This window comes from Phocoena sinus, chromosome 15 (assembly GCF_008692025.1).
Source record: "Phocoena sinus isolate mPhoSin1 chromosome 15, mPhoSin1.pri, whole genome shotgun sequence".
NCBI classification, from domain to species: Eukaryota; Metazoa; Chordata; class Mammalia; order Artiodactyla; family Phocoenidae; genus Phocoena; species Phocoena sinus.
Window position 1 is genome coordinate 62,676,057 of NC_045777.1, and position 22,914 is coordinate 62,698,970.

The 22,914-nt window shown below is 41.4% G+C and overlaps 1 pseudogene; it reads right to left on the reverse strand.

Annotated features, from left to right (window-relative positions):
• Positions 1 to 6,021: 6,021 nt before the first annotated feature.
• LOC116740475 overlaps positions 6,022 to 22,914 on the reverse strand; it is a 29,948-nt pseudogene continuing 13,055 nt past the window's right edge.

The following is a 22,914-nucleotide window of genomic DNA, read 5'->3' on the forward strand; positions in this document are numbered from 1 at the left end:
GACTCATCACTCAGCAATTCCAGAGTTTAGGGCATTCCCTGCATTGCACCTGGAGAGCGGCAGGAATGTAAAGTCATAGTCATACTCAGAATGCCCCAGAATTCCCCCACCCTGCACCAGCACCATGGCAAAGCCACCTACATAGGCTGGACGGAGACTCTGTTTCATGTCCGGTGCCCACACTGGACTGCTTTGAAGGACAGAAACCTTGCCTACCTTGCTCTTCTCTGGTAGAACAAATATTTGTAGAATGACTAAATGAATGAAGTCCTGCAAGGTGGCTCATCTTACAAATGAAACTGAGACTCAGAGACGTAACTGACCCACAATTGACTATGAGTGGTGGAGTGGGGATTGCAGCCCAGCCCTTCTCCTCCAGAGGGACTAAGAAAATGGAACCCACGGAGATCATAGGTCCTGATTTCTGCACTGTGGCATATACATAGTTCTCACATTGGAACGTTGCCATGTAGGAGATTTTAAAGTGGAATTTTGGGGGGTAGGAAGAGGCAGTGGCAATTAATGTAGGTCCTTTAGAGGAAGTAAAATGAATCTGCCAGGTAAAATGACATTCTCAAGCCACTGCCAACAGGACGTTTTTGGAGGGATGGATGAGCAATAAATTCATCAAATGCTTTGTTTACCAAGAGGGCTAAGGATTAAGGAATTCTTGAGGTAACTCTTGCTGATGTATTCTATCAGAGAATCCCAGCTGGACCAAAGCTGCTGGTTGAGATCAAAAGAGTTCAGTCTGTTACCAAGATTTAGTCACCTCCCTCCTGGTAGGGTCCCTTTTCTTAGGAGCTGCAGGAAAGGCTGTCTGGAGAATGGGGGTGAGGTGGGGAGTGCAGATGGAATTTTACAAATTGGAGACAGCTACTTTATAGAAACGTTATCCTCAACAGACAAGTCAAGGCATCTTTTGAAAATACGACATGCCTGCACGTAAGTCATTCACAGCCCCCGAGACTATGGCATCTAAGCTGCTGAGTCAAAGGGATGTGTCTGAATCCCAGGGGAATTCAAATTCCTTCTGATTCATTAAGGAGGAAAACAGCTACTGTCTTTTTTTTGCAATATTGTTGCACTGAGCACAGTGCTAAAAATAGAAGTGACTTATTTTTTAAATACTTGCCTCTTACTAGACACTGTGTGAGACATTTTGCATGTATTATGTAATTGAATCCTCACTTTACCCCAGGAGGTAAGTATTACTGTTATCCTGCTTTAAAGATGAGATGAGGAAACAAGGCTTCAGGAGGCAAAGTGACCTGCCCAGGTCAGACAGCTGGACTGAGACCTGACCATTCAAACAGTCTGATGCCAAGTCTAAGTGTTGCCAAACAAAGTTTGTGTGCCTGAAGCATAGTAAGGCCAAACAAACCAAAAACGTCAGAGTTTGGAGCAGAGAAAGGTTTACTGCAGGGCCAAGCAAGGAGAACAGGTGGCTTGTGCTCAAAAACTTCAAACTCCCCAATTGTTTGGGGGGAGAAGTTTTTATAGGCAAAATTTGGCATGAGGGCTGCAGGGTGTGTGACTTTCTATTGATTGGTTGCTGGTGAGGCAACAGGGTGGACTCCAGGGATCTCGTGCTCAGCCTGAATTTACCATCCTCTACCCATGTGGGGGCCATAATTCTGCAGAAGAACTCAAAGATATTGTTATATATATACTCCTTGAGGGGGAACCAGGATGCTGCCCCAAGGCTGCACGATTGTTTCTTGACTGCTCCTCCCTTGTTCCTGCATTCCCTCCCTTACCATATCTGCCCTTTTGGAACTCAGGGAAGGTCAAGGAGACTGAATGAAGCTTATTTCCTACAAACAAGAAACGGGGGGACACAGAAAGGATTTGTACCCGGGAGCCCCACAGGGTCCCGCTCGGTTTCACAAGGTTTCCTGTTTCATTCATACAACAAGTGGACAGACTATTTGATAGTCCAGATGGGCTAGACAAACCTGTGATGTGTGGTTGTTATAATGAACTTACAGATCCACACAATAAGCACGTTTTCATGCTGGAAAAGAATGTAGGATAAAGATGCTGTCTTGTCCAAAATCTCTCCCAGCTTTCCTAGTCTTTATCTCAGTTAGGGCTTCCCTGTCCTCTCTGAGCTCCAATCATCGTGAGATGATACACACTAAAACTGAAGCAGAGAAGGGTCAAGGACCTTGTTCAAGGTCACAGAGGTCACACAGCTGTTTGGGAGAGGAAAATTTCTCCTTTACCCCTTTGGGTTATTTTGACTGGTCTAACAATGAAATTGACATAAGAGAGATAAACAAATCTAATTTTGTACATACGGAGGTCACACAGGTATAGCACCTAAGAAATGACCAAAGCAGGCTGTTTATAGACTCTTTTAGACAAAGTAACAAGTGAAGGTTACCTGCTTTAAAGCTTTTTGGTAATATTTGTGGAGAAGGTTTTGAAGATTTGTATTTGCTCTTGACAAGTACATTGACCCTCAAGCAACACAGGTTTGAAATTCACAGGTCCACTTAGACATGGGCCTGCACATCCTGCACAGGAACCACATGATCTATGGTTGGTTGAATCCGTGGATGTGGAACTGCAGATACCGAAGGATGAGTGTAAAATTATAAATGGATTTTTGATTTCTTGGAGAGTTGGTGCTCCTAATCCCCGTGTTGTTCAAGGGTCAGCTGTAATCTTAAGGAGGCTGTAATTTATAGTTTGGGCAAGAGAACCCTTTTAGCAGTTTTTTTTTTTTTTTTTTAATTTAAAATTTTAAAAATTTTATTTATTTTTGGCTGCATTGGGTCTTTGTTGCTGCGCGTGAGGGCTTTTTCTAGTTGCGGCGAGCGGGGGCTACTCTTCATTGCGATGCTTGGGCTTCTCATTGTGGCGGCTTCTCTTGTTGTGGAGCACAGTCTCTAGGCGTGCGGGCTTCAGTAGTTGTGGCTCTCAGGCTCTAGAGGGCGGGCTCAGTAGTGGTGGCACATAGGCTTAGTTGCTCCGTGGCATGTGGGATCTTCCCGGATCAGGGCTCGAACCCGTGTCCCCTGCATTGGCAGGCGGATTCTTAACCACTGCGCCACCAGGCAAGTCCCCAGCAGTTTGTATTTTTAAAAGCCCTCAAAAGTAAAATAAACTAGGGAATTCCCTGGTGGTCCAGTGGCTAGGACTCAGCGCTTTCACTGTTGTGGACCTGGGTTCAATCCCTAGTCAGGGAACTAAGATCCTGCAAGCCACGAGAGGAAAAAAAAAAAAGAAAAGTAAATAAATAAAATATCCCCTCTCTTTAGTCTCAAGCAAGTATGGGCATGGTTTTATTATTATTTTTTTTCGGTACACAGGCCTCTCACTGCTGTGGCCTCTCCCGTTGCGGAGCACAGGCTCCGGATGCACAGGCTCACAGGCCCAGCCACTACGCGGCATGTGGGATCCTCCCGGACCGGGGCATGAACCCGTGTCCCCTGTATCGGCAGGCGGACTCAACCACTGCGCCACCAGTGGGCATGGTTTTACATACTTCCTGGAGTATTTACATTTCAAAGACAAGGTAAGGTTTACGTCTTCAAGGGACATAGAGAGAATGCAAGTTTTCTCTTAAGAGTTTTGGAGTGTATTTGTCTATTATCAGAAGTCTACGGTAATTGCTGTTAAATTTTTTCCTTCCTTCTGAGTGCATAATTCAACTTTAGGCCAATTCACTTTAGAGGAGACGGCCTCTAATATCATACCTATCAAATCTTGACTATTAGCCTCCAGCTGAGCTACTTCCTGGTCATTTGCAGGAGGGCCTGGGAAACGTTCTGGCCACCTGTTTCCTTCGTGAAAGGGGATGGGGGTTTAGACCAGGGATCCATAGATCCAAAAGATCTTCTAGAGGATCAAGGACAGGCTGTTGGGGATAAGGGGTGTATAAGAGGGAGATAAAGGGGGAATTTATGTTAGATTTCGTTTTTAATTTTGTTCTAAATTTAATTTCTGTTCTTTCATCTTATTAAGAGAGTCCCAAAGACTGGGTGTTATATTTTTTTGTATCCACTTTTTAGTTTGGTCTTTTCATGGGTACCAATGAGACAATTGTTTGAAGATGAGAAAATTGTCAGTTTAGAAGTTTTTCCAATTCAAAGGATCCATTGTCTGGAGAGTAGGGTTTTCTTAACAGCCACCCAACCCAATAAGCCTTTTTATGGCTTCATTGTGGATTCAAGAGGTATTCCCGAGGAGAGTGAAAAGATGCAGCTTTCACAAAATCCAGGAAGTTCATTCCCAAAGAGAATCTGAGAAAGCAAAGCAAAAACTCAGCCAGGCAAGGTGACATCTCTATCCATCACCCTGCTGTACTGGTTCTTGATAACGTTCTTCCAAATGCATCTGTGGTACCCTTGCAACTCTGATTTCCCACCTAGGACAGCATTGCAGGATCCTGGTTATCTACACAAGCTCTATTAAAATGCAGCACTGGGGGTGAATCCTGGATAGTTACATGGCTTTGAACAAATTGCTCTACTTCTCCGAGCCTTGATTTTCCCATCCATCAAAAGGAGACTAATCATACCCACTTCCTGGGATGTTGGCTACAAATTAGCTAATGCATGATAAGCGCTCAACACAGTTTTTTAGAAAACTGCCTTTATTTGATTAGTAGTTGAAAAAAATTAACAGATACAGAAAAACAGTTTAGTCAGCTGGAGAGACGATAGACACTGAATGCCCCCCAAGAGAACTGACCAGGAGGATACGTGAAAGGGTGAGGAAAAGAGGCATTGTGAACCAGAGCCCGACCCCACCACCCAGGTGAGGCAGGTTATAGCACCTTCTGAAACGTTTAAGTGCCTCAGGCATGAAACCGAATTCCAATTTACTTAGCCCAGCACAGGGCCAGGGGTACTGGGATGGGTGGGGTGGAATGAGACACATTCCAGAGGGTGAGACGGCCATCTTTGACTAGAGAAACTGACAGAACGGGAATTTTTTAAATGAATTTTTCATCTGACTTTATTTTCAAATACACTTTCTTAAAAAAAAAAAAAAAAGACACTTTAAGCAGGGATGACAATTTCAGTACTAGGAAATCCAGTTATACAAAAAGAAAAAAAATACTACATCTAGTCTGGGGTAGATACATTTATTTGGGGTAATGTACATTCAGTGACACTAATTACACAGTAACTATAAGGTAACTAACATGAAACCATGGAACTGTAACTTTGCCACAGCTGCATGGACTTGGGCCTTTCTGGCTGAGCACATCAAAAACGGGATGCCTACCCCAGAGCTAGGCCAGTGAAATCTGTTAAGGAGTAAAGCTCTGCAGCGGTGACTCACCAGAATACCTTGCAGCTGACAGATAATAGGCAGGACATGTTAGTTATAAAGCAGTTATAACCACTGTATAGTTATTGTCATGGTCTGAATGTGGGTTGGAAAAGAATTTCCAGACATAAGGCAGAATGTAAAGAAGATAGAATTTATTGTGCGGAAGGGTCACTGCCAGAACAGCAGGCTGACTTCCTAGTAGTCTGGGAGACTCAAACCCGAACATGTGCTATTGATCAGTTTTTATGGCCAGAAAACAAAGGATGGTCTGAGGTGAAAATTTCATTTACCGATTGGTTGAGGGATATATACTTTCCTTCTATAGGGTGGGAGTGGGACAGGGCAGATGCCTTTCCTTATTTGGGACAGGTCCCGCTGCCCAGGTGGGCATCGCCCAGGTGGGCTCAGGAATTTCATAACCATCACAACATGGTGGAAAGGGCAAGTAAGAGTCCGGTAGGGGCTGTAACACTGACACTTTTTCAGGCAGGGTTGTCCTTTGTCCTTGAAGCACCATTGTCCTTGGAGCACCACAGTTATAACTTGAATTAGTGCCTGGTGTGTCAGATGGGAGAGCAGAGGGCTGTTAGAGCTATGTCAGAGGAACCCTGGCAGGCCAGATGGTTTGGACATCATCGATAATCATGGTTGACTGCTAAACACTGATAGCAAGATGACTTCTGATATGTAATCTTAGATAAATTATAGATAAATGAAAAAGGCCAGTAATCAGCCACTAAGATTAATAAATAGCTCTTCGAAATTTACTGCCTGAGGGCTGTGTTTTGCAGCACAGTTTCCCAAGATGAAGTACCCAGATTTTTCCTTCCTATATCTGGCTTGCAGAGCTGCTCTCATGCCCATTTCAAAAACCTCTCTCACTCCATCTTTGGGCTTTGATGCACACCCCATCTACCCCAAAGCTCCAATTCTGTTTGCCATATTTCTGTCTTCCTCTAGTTTTCCTGGCTCCTGCCTTATCTTGGTTAGCTCCCACCTTCCGCTCTCATCCTTCCAAAGATCCTTCTTCTCCCAAGCAGGATAATGGGACAGAAATGACTACTGGAGTCCATTTTTCTGGGATGTTTTCTGATGAATGTCTGATGTTTCCTGATAAATGTCCCTTTATCAGGGCTCTCAGTGGAGAAACACATCAGTATAACATCAGCATCCAGATAGGCGAGGGGCCTCAGGTGATCTCTTCCTGCCCACCTGTGTTCCACAAAGCCAGTTCTGCCTGTTCTCCATCCACCTCGATATCTGCCACGTAGTTTTCAAACACCATGTGTACACACACCTTTGGGAACTGGTCCTTGCTACACACAGTGACAGAGCACACTGGCCAATGGGGAAGACAGCAATTAATCAAATATTTAATTACAAACTGAATAGGTACTACAATAAAAAAAAAATACAGAGACAACAGGGGACCTGCCCTGGAATGGAGAGGTGGTTAGGGAAAGGTTCTGGCTCAGAAGCTCTGTAACAAACTATCCTAAAACCTAGTGACTTAAACCAACAACAGTCATGTATGTTGCCCACAAATCTGTAATTTGGGCAGAATTCAACCTGGACAGCAAGTCTGGGCTCCACTTGGTGTCATCTGGGGCACCTTGACTGGGATTGGAGAGTAAATTAATTTATGTTAATTTGAGAAACTGCTCCAGAGAAGCATGGTTTCCAGCACAGTTTTATATCTTGTCAGAACAAAGAACATTAAATAAGTCAGGGATACATTTCAAGGGAAAAAAAGAAAACACATAGGTCAGCATGTATACCACAAGCCAGCATGACCTTGGCACCTGGGAAGGGAGTCATCATCAAAGGAGGACCAGCATTGGCATCCAGGAAGGGAGGCATTTAACCTTTATTTTTAACATGGACATTTTTTCTTTGGTCAATGTGTCCTTTTCTCTGATAATTAAAGCAGATGTACAATGTATGTTTGCTGGGCCACAAACAGGCTATTTTAGTTAGTATAAAATTCAAGTTAACTCATGTATAAGCCAGAATGACTTCCCTATATCTCAATATGTGAAAATTTCTTTTATTACTGTCTCTGTAGATATTCATAATCTGGACATTTCATATAAGTGGAGGCATACAAAACGTGGTCTTCTGTGTCTGGCTTCTGTCACTTGATGTTATCAAGGTTCTGGAGGCTTCTCTCAAAGATGGCTCACTCACCTGGCCTGTAAGTTGGTGCTGGTTGACAGCTGGGAATTCAGCCAGGGATTTGGGTTAGGGATCCTAGCTCCTCTCCATCGGGGCCCTTTTGTGGGCTGCTTGGGCTTCCTTATGGCATGGTGGCTGGGTTCTAAGAGTGAACATCCTAAGAGAATCAGGCAGAAGCTTTTCACATTTTATGACCTAGATTTGAAAGTCACATAGTGTCACTTTGATGTTTGTCTCAAGCTCACCTGGATTCAAGGGGAAGGAACACAGACCACACTTCTCAATGGGCAGAGTGTCAAAACACCTTGTAAGAAGAGTGTACCATGGGAGATATAACTGTGACCATATTTGGATAATAACTGCCACAGCTTCCCTGAGGAAGTGTGACGTTTGACCTGAAAGCTGAAAGATAAGTAGGTGTTAACTAGGCACGGTGGTGGAAGAGCTTTCCAGGAACATGGAACAGCATTTAGAAAGGCCCTGAGGTGGAGCAATGAGCACATTTGAGGAAGTGAAAGCAGGTCCAAGTAACAGGGGCAGAGAGGAGAGACACAAAATGAATGTGAAGGGGCTGACGGTGGAGGACATTGTCTGTCATGTGCTTTAAATGTCTTGTTTCTGCTCAGGTTCTCTTGTCCATTCTTCCAGAATAGACAGCACCCTAGAGTACCACTTGGGGACAGTTACTCCCCCACCCGCCCCTTTCAGTGGGGCTGCAAGAGTGGACATAAGACGCAGTTCTCACCATTTAGGACATTCCACACACCCCCATCAGCTTCAGTGATTGGTTCAGTAACAGACACATGACCCAAGCAGGGCCAATGAGCCTCAAACCCAAGACACCCCTGCAGCTGCTGGACAAGGGATGCACTCTTTCTCTGGGGGTTGCCAGGCAGGATATAGTTGGAAGTGCTGGGTGTCATCTTTGACTCTGAGTGAGAAGAACCTGACTGAGAATGACACTGTTAACCTAAAATCAGCCAGTTTTACCAGCAAAAATGTGTTTATTTGGGAAAAGCAAAGAACTGCAACTCAAGACGTGCAATCTATAACAAACCACAGGCACGTCCGGAAAACAACGGGAGCCTGTTTTTATAGGAAAAAGGAGGGGTGGGGAGTTGGGAGGTGCTGTTCTAAGTGAAAGTTCATTGGAGGAAAGTAGGTGGCGATGGCTTCTCATTGGCTGAGCTGCAATGTTTCCCATTGGCTGGGTAGTTGCTGAGGGAGGAGAAATTCTTCCTTTGGGCTAGTAACATAGTTGCGCTTCCTATTTGGGAGTGCAATTTTCCCTTTTTCCTGTGTGGCGTGGAAGTGAAGGTCAGTGCATGCAAATGAAGGTCAGTGCCTGAAAATGATGATGAGTGTTAATGTATGAGACTTTTCCTCCGCTGGCCATTCCTGCCTCTAACTTTAGTGAGGTTTCCTTTATTAATTTTCAACGGGAACAAAGAGAAAAGCAGTACCAAGTGATAGAGACTGTGGAGCTCCTGGACCATGATTAAAGCGAAATTTACCACTCGCCATTTTAGGTACATGAGTCAATAAATTTTGGTTTAAGCTGATTTTAATTTTCGTCACTTGCAACTAAGAGTCCTGTTTAAATTCACCGTTAGGATTTTGGTTATCCTGATGCTTATCCTTCCTGGAATGTTCCAGCACTTCATTTGGCCTCTTCCTGAATTTTTTGTGTGTGTTTGTGATCAATAAATTTTTTTTATTGCTTCTCAGTCTAAATGTCAAGTTAAATTTGTTTGAGATTCAAACAAATTCTATAGAACATTTAAGAACGTTTGTACATAACATTTATAAATTTTCCTTCTTAAATAAAAATAATATGTAATAAAGCCAATTGTCATGTTGGTCAATGATTAATCAAATAGAAAATACATGACAGTTTATGGGACGGTTTAAAATGTCCAAATATTATGCCCCTGGAGGATTTGTCTAGATTAAAGATCTCCCTCAGTCCTTTTCAGGGGACAGATGGATCTTCGGCATATTTGGGCAGGTTTTTTTAGAGTATGCTAGAGGAACATGTCAAATCAGCAGTTATTTGTCTGATTTATTTTTACTCCCTCCTTACCCCCTCCACTAAAACAAAACAAAAAACCCTCCTGATTGATGAGACTTTTTAAAATTGAAGTATAGTTGAGTTACAATGTTGTGTTAGTTTCAGGTATACAGCACAGTGATTCTGTTATACATATACAATATATCTATTCTTTTTCAGATTCTTTTATAGGTTATTACAAAATGTTGCATATAGTTCCCTGTGCTATACAGTAGGTCCTTGTTGGTTATCTATTTAAATATAGTAATGTATATATGTTAATCCCAAACTCCTGATTTATTCCTCCCCCACTTTCCCCTTTAACCATAAATTTTTTTCTATGTCTGTGGGTCTATGTTTTGTATATAATTTCATTTGTATCTTTTTTTTTTGGATTCCACATATAAGCGATATCATATGATATTTGTCTTCTGTTTGGCTTACTTCACTTAGTGTGATAATCTCTAGGTCCATCCATGTTGCTGCAAATGGCATTATTTCATTCTTTTTATGGCTGAGTAATATTCCATTGTGTATATATCCCATATCTTCTTTATCCATTCATCTGTCGATGGACATTCAGGTTGCTTCCATGTCTTGGCTATTGTAAATAGTGCTGCAATGAACATTGGGGTACAGACGAGACTATTTTTTAATGCAAATCAAGCTGTCTTATTGGTAAGAAAATTTAATGTTAAACATAACTGAATATCCAGACACTTGGCAGTTTTAAAAGCTACTATGCCTGTGGCCCTGGCTCCTTTTCCTTATATTCCCATGATTGCCCGAGGGCTGCCACTAGTATACATGGAGGCCTTAAGCAAATTAGAGAAAAGGCCCCTATGGAAGAACAACTTTTAGAAAAAATTATCTCTTTCCATGGGAAGACTCAACCACATACCAAGAAGAACAGAGGCTGAAATTCAGCCCCCAACTACCTATCCAGTGGGAAGCATTTAGTCAGAGCACAGTGCAAAATAGCATGCAAGTAACCTTCACATCCTCTCCTCCATAGATGGGCATCATTTTTTAAGTGTTGTTGAGATGACCCAAGCTGTTCTGGGTATCACATTCAAGCATTACAATGGTCAGAGGAGAAAAGAGAACAACTTCCAGAATGTCTCCCAGCAAACTGGGAAGAACTTTCCCAGAAACACTTAGCAAAGCTCTCCTTATATTCCATTAGTCTGAATTGGATCACTCTTTCTAATCATTTTTTAATTTGTTGAGGTAAAATTCACATAACTTAAAAAAATCACGATTTTAAAGTGTACAAATCAGTGGCTTTTAGCACAATCACAGTGTTTTACAATCATCACCACTATCCACTCCAGAGAATTTTCATTGCACCAAAAAGAAATTGTACCCATTAAGCTGTCACTCCCCATTCCCCCCTTCTCCCAGAACCTCAGGCCCTGACAACCACTAATCTACTTTCTATCTCCATGGATTTACTTATTCTGGACATTTCATGTATGTAAATGGATTCATACAATATGTGGCCTTTTATACCTGGGTTCTTTCAAAAAGCTTGGTTTCAAGGTTCATCCAAGTTGTAGCATGTATCAGTATTTAATTCCTTTTTATGGCTGAATAATATTCTGTTATATGGATAGACAAAATATGATTTACCCAGTCATCAGTTGGTAAACATTTGGGTCATTTCCACTTTTGGACTATTATGAATAATGCTACTGTGAACATTTGTGTACAAGTTAATGTTAAAACACCTGTTTTCAATTCTCAGGCAAATATGGAGTCATGGGATTGTTGGGCCATATGGTAATTCTCTGGTTCCCTTTTTGAGGAACTGTTAAACAGTTTTATTGATTGACTGATTGATTGATTGACTGTGCTGCGCTGCTTGTGGAATTCTAGTTCCCTGACCAGGGATTGAACCCAGGCCCTGGGTAGTGAGAACGCAGAGTCCTAATCACTGGACTTCCAGGGGATTCCCTGTCAAACTGTTTTCCATAGAGACTGCATTATACATTTCCATCAACAATGTATATGTGTTCCAATTTCACATCCTTGTCAAAGAGGATGTTATTTTCCATTCGTTTTTTATTATAGTCATCCCAGTGTCTATGAGGAGACATTTCATTACAATTTTTATTTGCATTTTCCTGGTGATTAATGATGGTAAGCCTCTTTTCATGTGCTCGTTGGCCATTTGAATATCTTCTTTGGAGAAATGTCTATTTAAGCACTTGGCTCATTTTTGTTTTTTGAATTTTATTTTATTTATTTTTTTATACAGCAGGTTCTTATTAGTTATCCATTTTATGCATATTAGTGTGTATATGTCAATCCCAATCTCCCAATTCATCCCACCACCACCACCCCACCACCGGCCGCTTTCCCCGCTTGGTGTCCGTACGTTTGTTCTCTACATCTGTGTCTCTACCTTGGCTCATTTTTGAATTGAGTTCTTTTCTTTTTTGTTGTTGAGTTGTAAAAGTTTTTTTTTTTACATATTTTAGATACTAGAGCCGTGTCAAATATGGGATTTGCAAATATTTTCTCCCATTCTGTGGGTTGTCTTTTCACTCTTTTGATAGTATCCTTTGATGTACAAATGTTTTTACTTTTCATGAAGTCTAATTCACCTATTTTTGTTGTTGTTGCTGCTTCTGCCTTTGGTGTCATATTTAAGAAACCATTGTCAAATCCAAGATCATTAAGATTTGCCTCTAGGTTTTCTTGTAAGTATTTTATAGTTTTCACTCTTATATTTGGTTTGTTGATCCACTTTTTTCACATACACACACACACATATATGTACATATATATTCTTTTTCATATTATTTTCCATTATGGTTTATTACAGAATATGTAGTTCCCTGTGCTTTACAGTAGGACCTTGTTTATTTTATATACAGTAATTTGTATCTGCTAATCCCAAACTCCTAATTTATCCCTCCCCCACTCCCTTTCCCTTTTGGTAAACATAAATTTGTTTTCTATGTCTATGTGTCTGATTCTGTTTTTGCTTTTTTTTTCGGCTGTGCCACACGGCTTGTGGGATCTTAGTTCCCTGACCAGGGATCAAACCCTGGCCATAGCAGTGGAAATGCTGAGTCTCAACCACTGGACCACCAGGGAATTCCCTCTTTCTGTTTTATAAATAAGTGCATTTGTATCATATTTTAGATTCCACATATAAATGATATCATATGGTATTTGTCTTTCTTTTCTGACTTACTTCCCTTAGCATGATAATCTCTAGGTCCATTCATGTTGCTGCAAATGGCATCATTTCATTCTTTTTATGACTGAGTAGTAGTCCATTGTACATATGTACCACATTTTCTTTATCCATTCATCTGTCAGTGGACATTTAGGTTGTTTCCATATCTTGGCTATTGCAAATAGTGAACACTGGGGTGCATTTTCTTTTCAAATTATGGTTTTCTCCAGATATATGCCCAGGAGTGGGAATTGCTGGATCATATGGCAACTCTACTTTTAGTTTTCCATAGTGGCTGCACTAACTTTACATTCCTACCAACTGTTGGTCCACTTTGAGTTAATTTTTGTATATGATATAACTTCAAGGTCCAACTTCCTTCTTTTGCATGTGAATATCCACTTGTTCCAGGACCAGCTGTTGAAGAAATGTTTCCCTAATCAACTGACCATAGATGTATGAGTTTATTTCCACACTCTCAACTCATTTTTAATTTCAATTTCATTGATTCAATCAATTTCATTGATCTATATGTCTATCCTTATGCCAGTACCACAATCTGTGTTTATCGTAGCTTTTAGTAATTAAAAAAAAATTTTTTTTTTTTTAAATTTGGCCATGTCACGCAGCTTGCAAGATCTTAGTTCCCCGACCAGGGATTGAACCCGAGCCCTGGCAGTGAAAGTGCTGAGTCCTAACCACTGGACCACCAGGGAATTTCCAGTAAGTTTTAAAATCACGAAGCATGCATCTTCCAACTTTGTTCTTTTCCCAGATCATTCTGGCTTTTCATGGTCCCTTGCCCTTGCAATACCATATACGTTTTAGGTATGGCTTTTCCATGCCTACAAAAAAGGACATTGGGATTTTTACGGGGATGGCATTAAATCTATAGATTGTTTTTGTGCAATATTGCCACCTTAACAATAGTAAGTCTTCCAATCCATAGAAACACAATGTCTTTCTATTTATTTAGGTCTTCTTTAATTTCTTTCAGCAATGCTTTGTAATTATTAGGGCCAGGAATGAGACAACTAGGGACAGCCCCTATACCCCAGATCCCACTGAAATTATTCAAACTAGCCAATCCTAAACTGCCTACTCTACCTTTCCCATTCCTTCCCTTTGAAACTCCAATGAAGGCTCTTGTCCACATTTCCTCCTTATGCCTCTACCGCCTGACCAGTTCTTGTGTTTCCCTTTGTGACCCCTGCCACAATGTGGCATGCTCCCTTTCCTTGGGATCTGAAGGTATAATAAACTATCTTTCAAAGGCAGTCATCTCCTAATCTGTTGGCCTCACCATGCCTGAATAATAATGAAACCTATATTTAAAAACATTCAAATATTGATACAATGTTGAATAAAGGTAGCAAAAGTGACATCCTTTTCTTGTTCCTGACCTTAGGGGGAAGCTTTAAGTCTTTCATCATTGTATGTGATGTGGGTTTCTTATATATGCCCCTTATCATGTTGAAAAAGTCCCAGTTGTTGGAGTACTTTTAGCATAAAAGGGTGTTAGAGTTTATCAAATGCTTTTTTTCTCCATCAATTAAGATGTTCATGTGGTTTCCACTCCCCCTTTTGTTTTATTAATTTGGTGTATGACATTGATTGATTTTTTAAAGTGTTGAATCACCTTTGCATTCCTGGGATAAATCTCATTTGATCATTATGTAGAATCCATGTATATGCTGTTGGAGTCGCTAGTATTTTGATGAGGATTTTTGCCTCTATATCCATAAGACACATTGAGCTGTAGTTTTCTTGTGATGTCTTTGTCTGGCTGTGGTATCAGGGTAACACTGGCTTCATAGACAGAATTAGGAAGTATTACCCTCTCCCATTTTTTTAAAGGGTTTAAGGAGATTGGTATTACTTCTCTTTTACTACATATTTTTCAGTTATTTTCTTAGTGGTTCCCTGGGAATTATAATTAATGCTTAATTTATAATAATCTAGTTAGAATTAATACCAACTTAGCTTTAATATTATACAAAATTTTTACTGCTACATAGCTCCATTCTTCCCTCTATGTTGTTATTGGCACAAATTACATATTTTTCACTGTGTGCCCATGAATATAGATTTGTAATTATTGTTTTATGTTATTGTCTTTTAAATCACATAGCAAAAATGAAGAGTAACAAGCCCAAAATACATTAATACTGACTTTTATATTTATCTATGTAGTTACCTTTACCAGTGTTATTTATTTTTCCATGTAGATTTGAATTACTGTCTAGTGCCCTTTTATTTCAGCCTGAAGAACTCCTTGCAGCATTTATTGCGTGTCAGGTCTACCAGCAATGATCTCGCCCAGTTTTTGAAGTCCCTTTGAGTATATTTAAAATAGTTGACTTGGGACTTCCCTTGTGGCACAGTGGTTAGGAATCCGCCTACCAATGCAGGGCACATGGGTTCGAGCCCTAGTCCGGGAAGATCCCACATGCTGTAGAGCAACTAAGCCCGTGTGCCACAACTACTGAGCCTGCACTCTAGAGCCTGCAAGCCACAACTACTGAGCATACGTGCCACAACTACTGAAGCCCACGCATCTAGAGCCGGTGCTCCACAACAAGAGAAGCTACCACAATGAGAAGCCCGTGCACCGCAGCAAAGAGTAGCCCCTGCTCGCTGCAACTAGAGAAAGCCCGCGCGGAGCAACAAAGACCCAACACAGCCAAAAATAAAATAAATAAATAAAATAGTTGACTTAAAGTCTTTTTTTTTTTTTAAAGTACATTGCTTTTTTTTTTTAAATTTATTTTATTTATTTATTTTTAGCTGTGTTGGGTCCTCGCTGCTGCGTGCGGGCTCCCTCTAGGTGCGGCGAGCGAAGGCTATTCTCCATTGTGGTGCACGGGCTTCTCACTGCGGTGGCCTCTCCCGCTTTAGGGCACGGGCTCTAGGCACGCGGTCCTCAGTAGTTGTGGCTCGCAAGCTCCAGAGCGCAGGCTCAGTCGTTGTGGCACGCGGGCTTAGTTGCTCCATGGCACGTGGGCTCCTCCCGGACAAGGGCTCGAACCCATGTCCCCTGCACTGACAGGCGGACTCCCAACCACTGCGCCACCAGGGAAGCCCGACTTAAAGTCTTTGTTTAGATATTCTGTTTTTTTTTTTAAAAAATGTATATAGTTGGCTTTTGTTTTCTCAGTTCAGGATTCAATCAAGACTATGTGCTATATTTAGTTGTTATATCTTTTTTTTTTTTTTTTTTGCGGCACGCGGGCCTCTCACTGTTGTGGCCTCTCCCGTTGCGGAGCACAGGCTCCAGACGCGCAGGCTCAGCGGCCATGGCTCACGGGCCCAGCCGCTCCGCGGCATGTGGGATCTTCCCAGACCGGAGCACGAACCCGTGTCCCCTGCATCGGCAGGCGGACTCTCAACCACTGCACCACCAGGGAAGCCCATAATTGTTATATCTTTTTAATATCTTTCAGTCCAGAATGATTCCTCCACCTTTTTCTTTTTTTTTAATGATACTGGCTTTTTAGGAGAGCCCACGTCAGATGTCTAATAGAATGTCCTATTTGATATTTGTCTTATTGTTCCCTCATAATTGGATCCAGGTTAAACATCCTTGGCAAGATGATACATAAGTAATGTGTATGTACAGTCTTTCCAGGGCAATGATGTTGGAATGAATTGGATCCAAACATTTTTGGTTGTGATGTCACTTTGGTCAGTATTCAAATTTCCAGAAGAAAGAATCTAATTGGCCAGGTTGGTTCACATGCCCACTCCTTGGCCAGAGAGGGAAGGCATTTTGACTGACAGTCTCATCAAGAATGTTCTCAGTGAGGAGTAGGTAGCTCAGCAAAAGAAAACTAAGATGCCGTTGAAGCAGGGGGAATGGATGCTGAGTAGGAAAAAATGACGAATATCCACTATCCCTCTCTCTTTCAGTGGTCTCAGCCATTCACTTGACTTCTACTGTTTACTCTATCAAATTCTCAGAATGAAAGCTGACTTCTCTCTCCATTTCCATACCATGTTTACAGCTGTCTGCTCAGAGCCTCTACTTGCATGTCCTAAGGTCATCTAAAGTAAAACTTAATGCCTTCTCCACCTGCCCCTACTCAACCAGCAGAGGAGCTGAATTATCTACAGCTCGATCACCGCCCCCCCCAGAAACCAAAACCCAAATTCATGACTCAGTGTGCCTAGTCCTGTGGTTTGTACTTTTGTCGCGTCTTTTATAGCCTTTCTCTCTTTCATTCCCACATGTATCATCTGAGACTATGCCCAAAGTGTTGTCTGGAATTACAAGTAACAAGGAAGAAACAGCTTTTCAGGTTAAACACATTCAGGGAGCATTGGGGGGACACAAATTTATTTATCACAGAACTTCTCAGAGCCTTGAATGAGCCAATGTGATTTTTAAAGAATATTCTTTTCTTTTTATTTTGCAAAATAATTCAATTTATGGAAAAAAATCTCAAGAATAGCACAATGAACTTCCCAATATTTGTTACCTGGATATATTAATTGTTAACATCTTCTTACATTCTCTCCTCCCTTTCTCTCTTTCTTTCCCTCTTTCTCTCTCATATCTATATCTATACCTATCTCTAAACCTATATCTCTATCTATCTATGAGAGAGAGGATTATTTATATATGTACATATATATATATACACATATATCCTCAATATATATACTGTCCATGTATACTGTCAAATGGTTCAGCAGTAATAACATATATAATTATATCTATCTGTATCTGTATATAATTATTGCTGAAACATTTGAGAATAAGTTGCATACATACGTAAATACTTCACTTTGTATTTCCTAAGAATAAAAACATCTCATTGTTTCATAAATAGTCCATTGATAAATCCATATGATAAGAAAATTCTTATCTCCCACATCAGAGGACAGCTATACAATTTGGGAAGTGCTAGTTTACATTATTTCTATAGGCTCTAAACTCAGTGGTTCCCAAACCTGGCTGCCCATTACTGCCATCATTATTACCGAACAGTAAATGCTTATTGTATACAGATGTAAACATTTCACATGGATGCACTCATTTAATCTTCATAGTAACTCTAAATAATAAGTATTATCATCTCTAGTTTGTACATGAGAAAACTGGGTTACAGAGAGGTTGCCCAGGATGCACAGCTGGTAAGAAACAGAGCTGGCATTTATAGCCAGAATCTGAAGGGTATAATACACTTCTCCCAATGATTCTGTTGGGCAAACAGGTTAACTACTCCTCTCACTGATAGGAAGGCTTTTTGCCTCCTTCTCCTCCAAATTCCAGTTGCTAGATGAATTTACACAAAACACATCTTCTGTTGCTTGTGAGTTAAGGAAATTGTCATTCAGTGGCGTGGTTAAGAACCAGGACTTGGAAGTCAGTTCTGGATTTTCATCTTGGCTCTACCCTTAACCAGCTCCATGGTTTTGAGCTGGGCACCTCACTGGACAGTGAAGGTCGGATCAGAGGAGGAGGTATGGCCAACACTCAGGAAAGGGCTTGGCGATCAATCCATGGCAGCTAATAATTGTGGTTATTATTATTGGTGGTGGTGCTGTGTTATAAACCCCTCAGCCACAAATGGGCAAATTATCAACCGATCTTTGTCTCTGTTTCCTCACCTATAGAGTTGGGCTGTTAATATATTGTCTTCTAGGAGTGTTGTGGGGGTTATAGAGAGGATGTAGTGTTTCGAATGCTGCCAGGCACATAGTGAGTATACAATGAATGTTGGTTATTACTATTATTTATTATTTTCTTTATCACTATGCTCCTGACAAAAGGTTCTACTTAGAACAGCTTAAATATGCTCCATTGTTAGCTGCTTCTGTGTGTTTTTCTTTGCTGTGCTCTCTGCCTGGGACACCATCCCCATTTCCCTGTGTCAAAACCCCAATTGTGTCTCCTCCTGTCCCACCAGCAGTGTCCTTGGTGCCAGGGAAGCCTTTCCTTATCCCCCCATTAGGACTTTATTCATCTCATGGGATACTTATTTCCAGCTTTGTATAGAAATCTCTTGTCTCTTCTCCCCTTAAAGGAGCCCCTTTCCCTACTTCAGGTAACATCTAAACCAGAGCAGACCCCATAACCTGTTACCCTAAAGAGACCAGAGCCATTTTTAGAAGGTGCTAGATAAAAGTCTGCTTGGAGTCAGGGAAACCCATAGATCCCTTTGGTACCTCCCATCTGTCTGTTGCCAAGACTCAGAATAAATGCACTGATAGGGACTGACTCCCACCGTTTAAGGGGCTGCTGCTGAGTAACCTCCTGTCTAGGGAGAGACCTTACCACACCAAGAGCTTCATCATTGCCTAATGGGGGCCCTCCGGGGCTTTATCAAGGACAAGGGAGCTGGTGAGCCTCCTCCACCCAGTGAAACTGATAGAAAGAAATACAATGGGCAGATGGATTGCTACAAAGGCAGGTGGGCAAACAAGACACACAGGCAAGAACCTTCCCTTGCATGAGATGTTTCAATTGCTTTCTGGGGAGGCAGGTAAAAAACAGTCACCAGAGTCCAAGCCCTCCCGCTCTTCATTTGCAAACTTTTAGGCATCTTCCTTAGGTAAGCGTTTTGGGGGCTCTTGCTAATTCCTGGGGACTGAAATAAACAACAGCTACTGTCCTTCAGAGCCTGCTGGATGCCAGGTCCTTCAAAGGTGTTCTCCCAGTAACTCTCCAGAGTGGCGGGTGTCCCATCCAGCTTTGAGCCTTTCTCTAACGTTCCCTTCTCAGTGAGGTCTGCCCGGGACACCATACTGAAAACTGCAACCCGCCCCCACCTCCACTCCGCATCCCTGCGTTCTCAGTACGACCCTCACCACCTTCTAATGTGCAGTTTGATTTACTTATTAAACAGATTTATTGTCTGATTTTCCTCCCACACTCCACAAGGGGGACAACCACAGGGTGGGGCTGGGGGGGCCTTTGCCACTTAGGCTCATTTGGGCATCCCTAGGGCCTACAACAGAGCCTGGATCATTAATACCATGTATGATCTATGAATCGTTTATCATCGTTCATTTATTTTCCTTTTCAAAAATATTGTTTAGTTTTATATTGAAGTATAGTTGACAATAATTACAATGTCAAATAATTGTCCATAATTAATTGACAATCATTTACAATGTTGTATTAGTTTCATCATTCATTTAACCCGTCCCCTTCTGATGAACACTTGGCTGTTGTAAACCTTCTACTATTATAAACACACTGCAGTAAACATCCTTGGGCAAATATCTTTGCACATTTGTGCATTTATATCATAGTAGAGATTCTTCCATATAGAACTGCTAAGTCAAAAGTTATGGAAAGTCTCAATAGATACTGCCAATAGCTCTTCCAAAAAGACTGTTTCCATTTAGACTCCCACTAAGAGTGCATGAGAGGGCTCACTAAGGATTGGTGAAATCGGGGTGGGGGTGGGGAGGATCCCAACTCATCTACACTTGCTGAACCTCTAATATCTGCAAGTGTAGAATCTTAATGTTAAAGGGACGTAAAAATTCATCTCGTTCTCCTCCAACTCCCTTCCCAAGGCAGTAATCCTCTCCAACACAGCTTTGTTCTTAATTCTTTCCTTGTCAGGGACAGAGGTCAAACTTCCCTCCTATGGTTTTCAGGATAAATTGCTACTGACAGGTGACTGGGTCAAAATCTGCTTTCCTATAACCCCACCCCACCTATCCCGGCTCCATTCTCAGGAGCCACAAAAAACTGGGCTAATCCTTTTTCCATGTGACAGCTCTTAAAATATTTGAAGACTGTATCAAATCTCCTCTAAGACTTCTTCCAGGGTAAACCTCCCCAGCTCCAGCCAGATACACCCCCTGGATATGACAGTGTTGACCTGGGGACCCTTTAGGTTAGTGGCCAAGCGTAAAAGCTTTAGGGTTCCCCAGGCTTAAGTTCAAGTCCCTGTTCCCACACTTTCCAGCTGTCTGACCTTGGCTAAGTCACTTTTCAGACTTTAGTTTCTTCCCTTGAATAAATTATATAACAATAGTGCCCACCTTATAAGGTTGCTGGCTGGGACACATTCTTACACACACACACATACACACGCGCACACACACACACACACACACAAATCTAAAACTATATTTTATGATGGTGTTGGTATAAAGACAAATATAATAAAGGCAGGGTTATATTTATTTATTTTTCTTCTGATTCCAAAAGAATTAAAACATTTTCCTGGGGACTTCAACGTATCGTGGCCTTAGACTGTGCCTTCTATAACTGATGGATACATGGGCTCTGGTAACTGGGGGAGTGAAAAAGAGAAAATAGGCCAAGTATATAAAGTTCTTACCACAGGGCCTGGATCTTTGTAACTTAATAAATGATGACCACAAATTTAAAAAGGACTGTGCAGAGAACAGAGTGTGACACTGAGAACGTTTCCCCACAGACCTCTTTATCAGTGCCTGTGGGCTTTGCAGACCCAGCTTCTGAACACAAGTAACACAGCCTGTGCCTTCTCACCTTGCCCGCAAGAGTCTCGTGAGAGAGTTGGTAAAAAAAGATCCAGAGTCTATGGCATTTATGTTGAGAAAAGAGGTGTCTTATCTGCTCAGACTGCTATAACAAAATACCACAGACTGGGTTCGATCCCTGGTCTTCTAAACAACAGAAATTGATTTCTCGCAGTGCAGGAGGCTGGGAAGTTCAAGATCAAGGTGCCAGCACGGTCACGTTCTGGTGAGGGTCCTCTTCCTGGTTGATAGCTGGTGCCTTCTCGCCGCGTCCTTACATGGTGGAAGGGGGCAAAGGAGCTCTCTGGGTTCTCTTTTAATCTTTTGTTTTGTTTTGTTTTTTGTTTTGGCCGTGCCACGCGGCATGTGGGATCTTAGATCCCCGACCAGGGATTGAACCCGCACCGTCTGCAGTGGAAGCACAGAGTCTTAGCCACTGGACTGCCAGGGAAGTCCCAAAGCTAATCTTTTTGTTTGTTTGTTTTGTTTTTGTTTTGGGGTCTCTTTTATAAAGGCATTAATCTCATTCATGAGAGCTCCATCCTCATGACCTCATCATCTCTCAAAGACCCCACCTCCTAATACCATCACATTGGGGATTTGAATTTCAACATATGGATTTGAGGGGGGTGGGGGGACACAAACACTCAGGCTGTACCAAGAGGAAATACACATTTTCTTCAAAAGAAACCTCTTCAAAAGAGGGTCAAAATATCCATGGACTAGTAGAAGATATTTGAAATATATGTAAATGGCAAAGCATTTATACCTAGACTAAATAGAGCTCCCTGAAATCATTAAGAAAAAGACAATTGATAGAAAAATGGCAAAAGACTTTAAGAAGCCCTTGCAAAAGGGAAGAAATCGATATGGCTAATGAAAAAAAAAAGTAGCTTCATTTGTAATCAGGGAAATGCAAATTGAAACCACAATGAGATACCACTACATACTCTACCTACAGCACTTTTTCTGGATACATGTTATATTTTACCATTAGCCTGTGTTTTTAAAATGTATACAATCACAAGGTAAACAAAAAATTGCAAAAAAACAAATAAGTGAAAATTCTCCCTACCACTGGACCTCCAAACCCCTCCCTCCAAATACTTCCTGTTACTAATGGCTGGTGAGGCCTTTCAGAGACTGTGCTTGCCGTAGCATCTATGCATAAGCAGCCACCTTTCCTCAGATAATTAGTGCCATACTTACATCAATTAGGGTTTGAACAGGGAAGCAGAACCAGTATGAGTCCTTACAACTCATAATAAGGGATTTATTATTGAGATTAAGTCTTATAAAACTGTGGACGCTGGTGGAGGATTCAATGGGCCTAAAGTTGCTGGAGATCAGCAAGGCCAGCAGTTGCGGGGTGGGGGGAAGCTAGACATGAATTGGAAAGAAGGAAGGCAAACTACAACCCATATCTGTTTCTGACGTTGTCCTTTTTATTACAGTCATTCTGGTGTGTGTATTGTGGTATCGCATTGTGATTTGCTGAAATATTTTAAAGTAAGTTACAGAGATCATGACATTTCACCTTAAATACTCCAGTATACCACTCTAAAAAATTATCACTTCCGTCAGTTCAGAAAATTTATTTTTAATTATTATTTTCTTGATAATTTTCTCTCCTTTATTTTCCCAGTTTTATTTTTCTCAAATTCTTATTATTTGGATATTGGACCTTCCGTTGTGATCTTCTAATGTTCTTTATTTCCTCTTCTCTCTGGAAGACTTC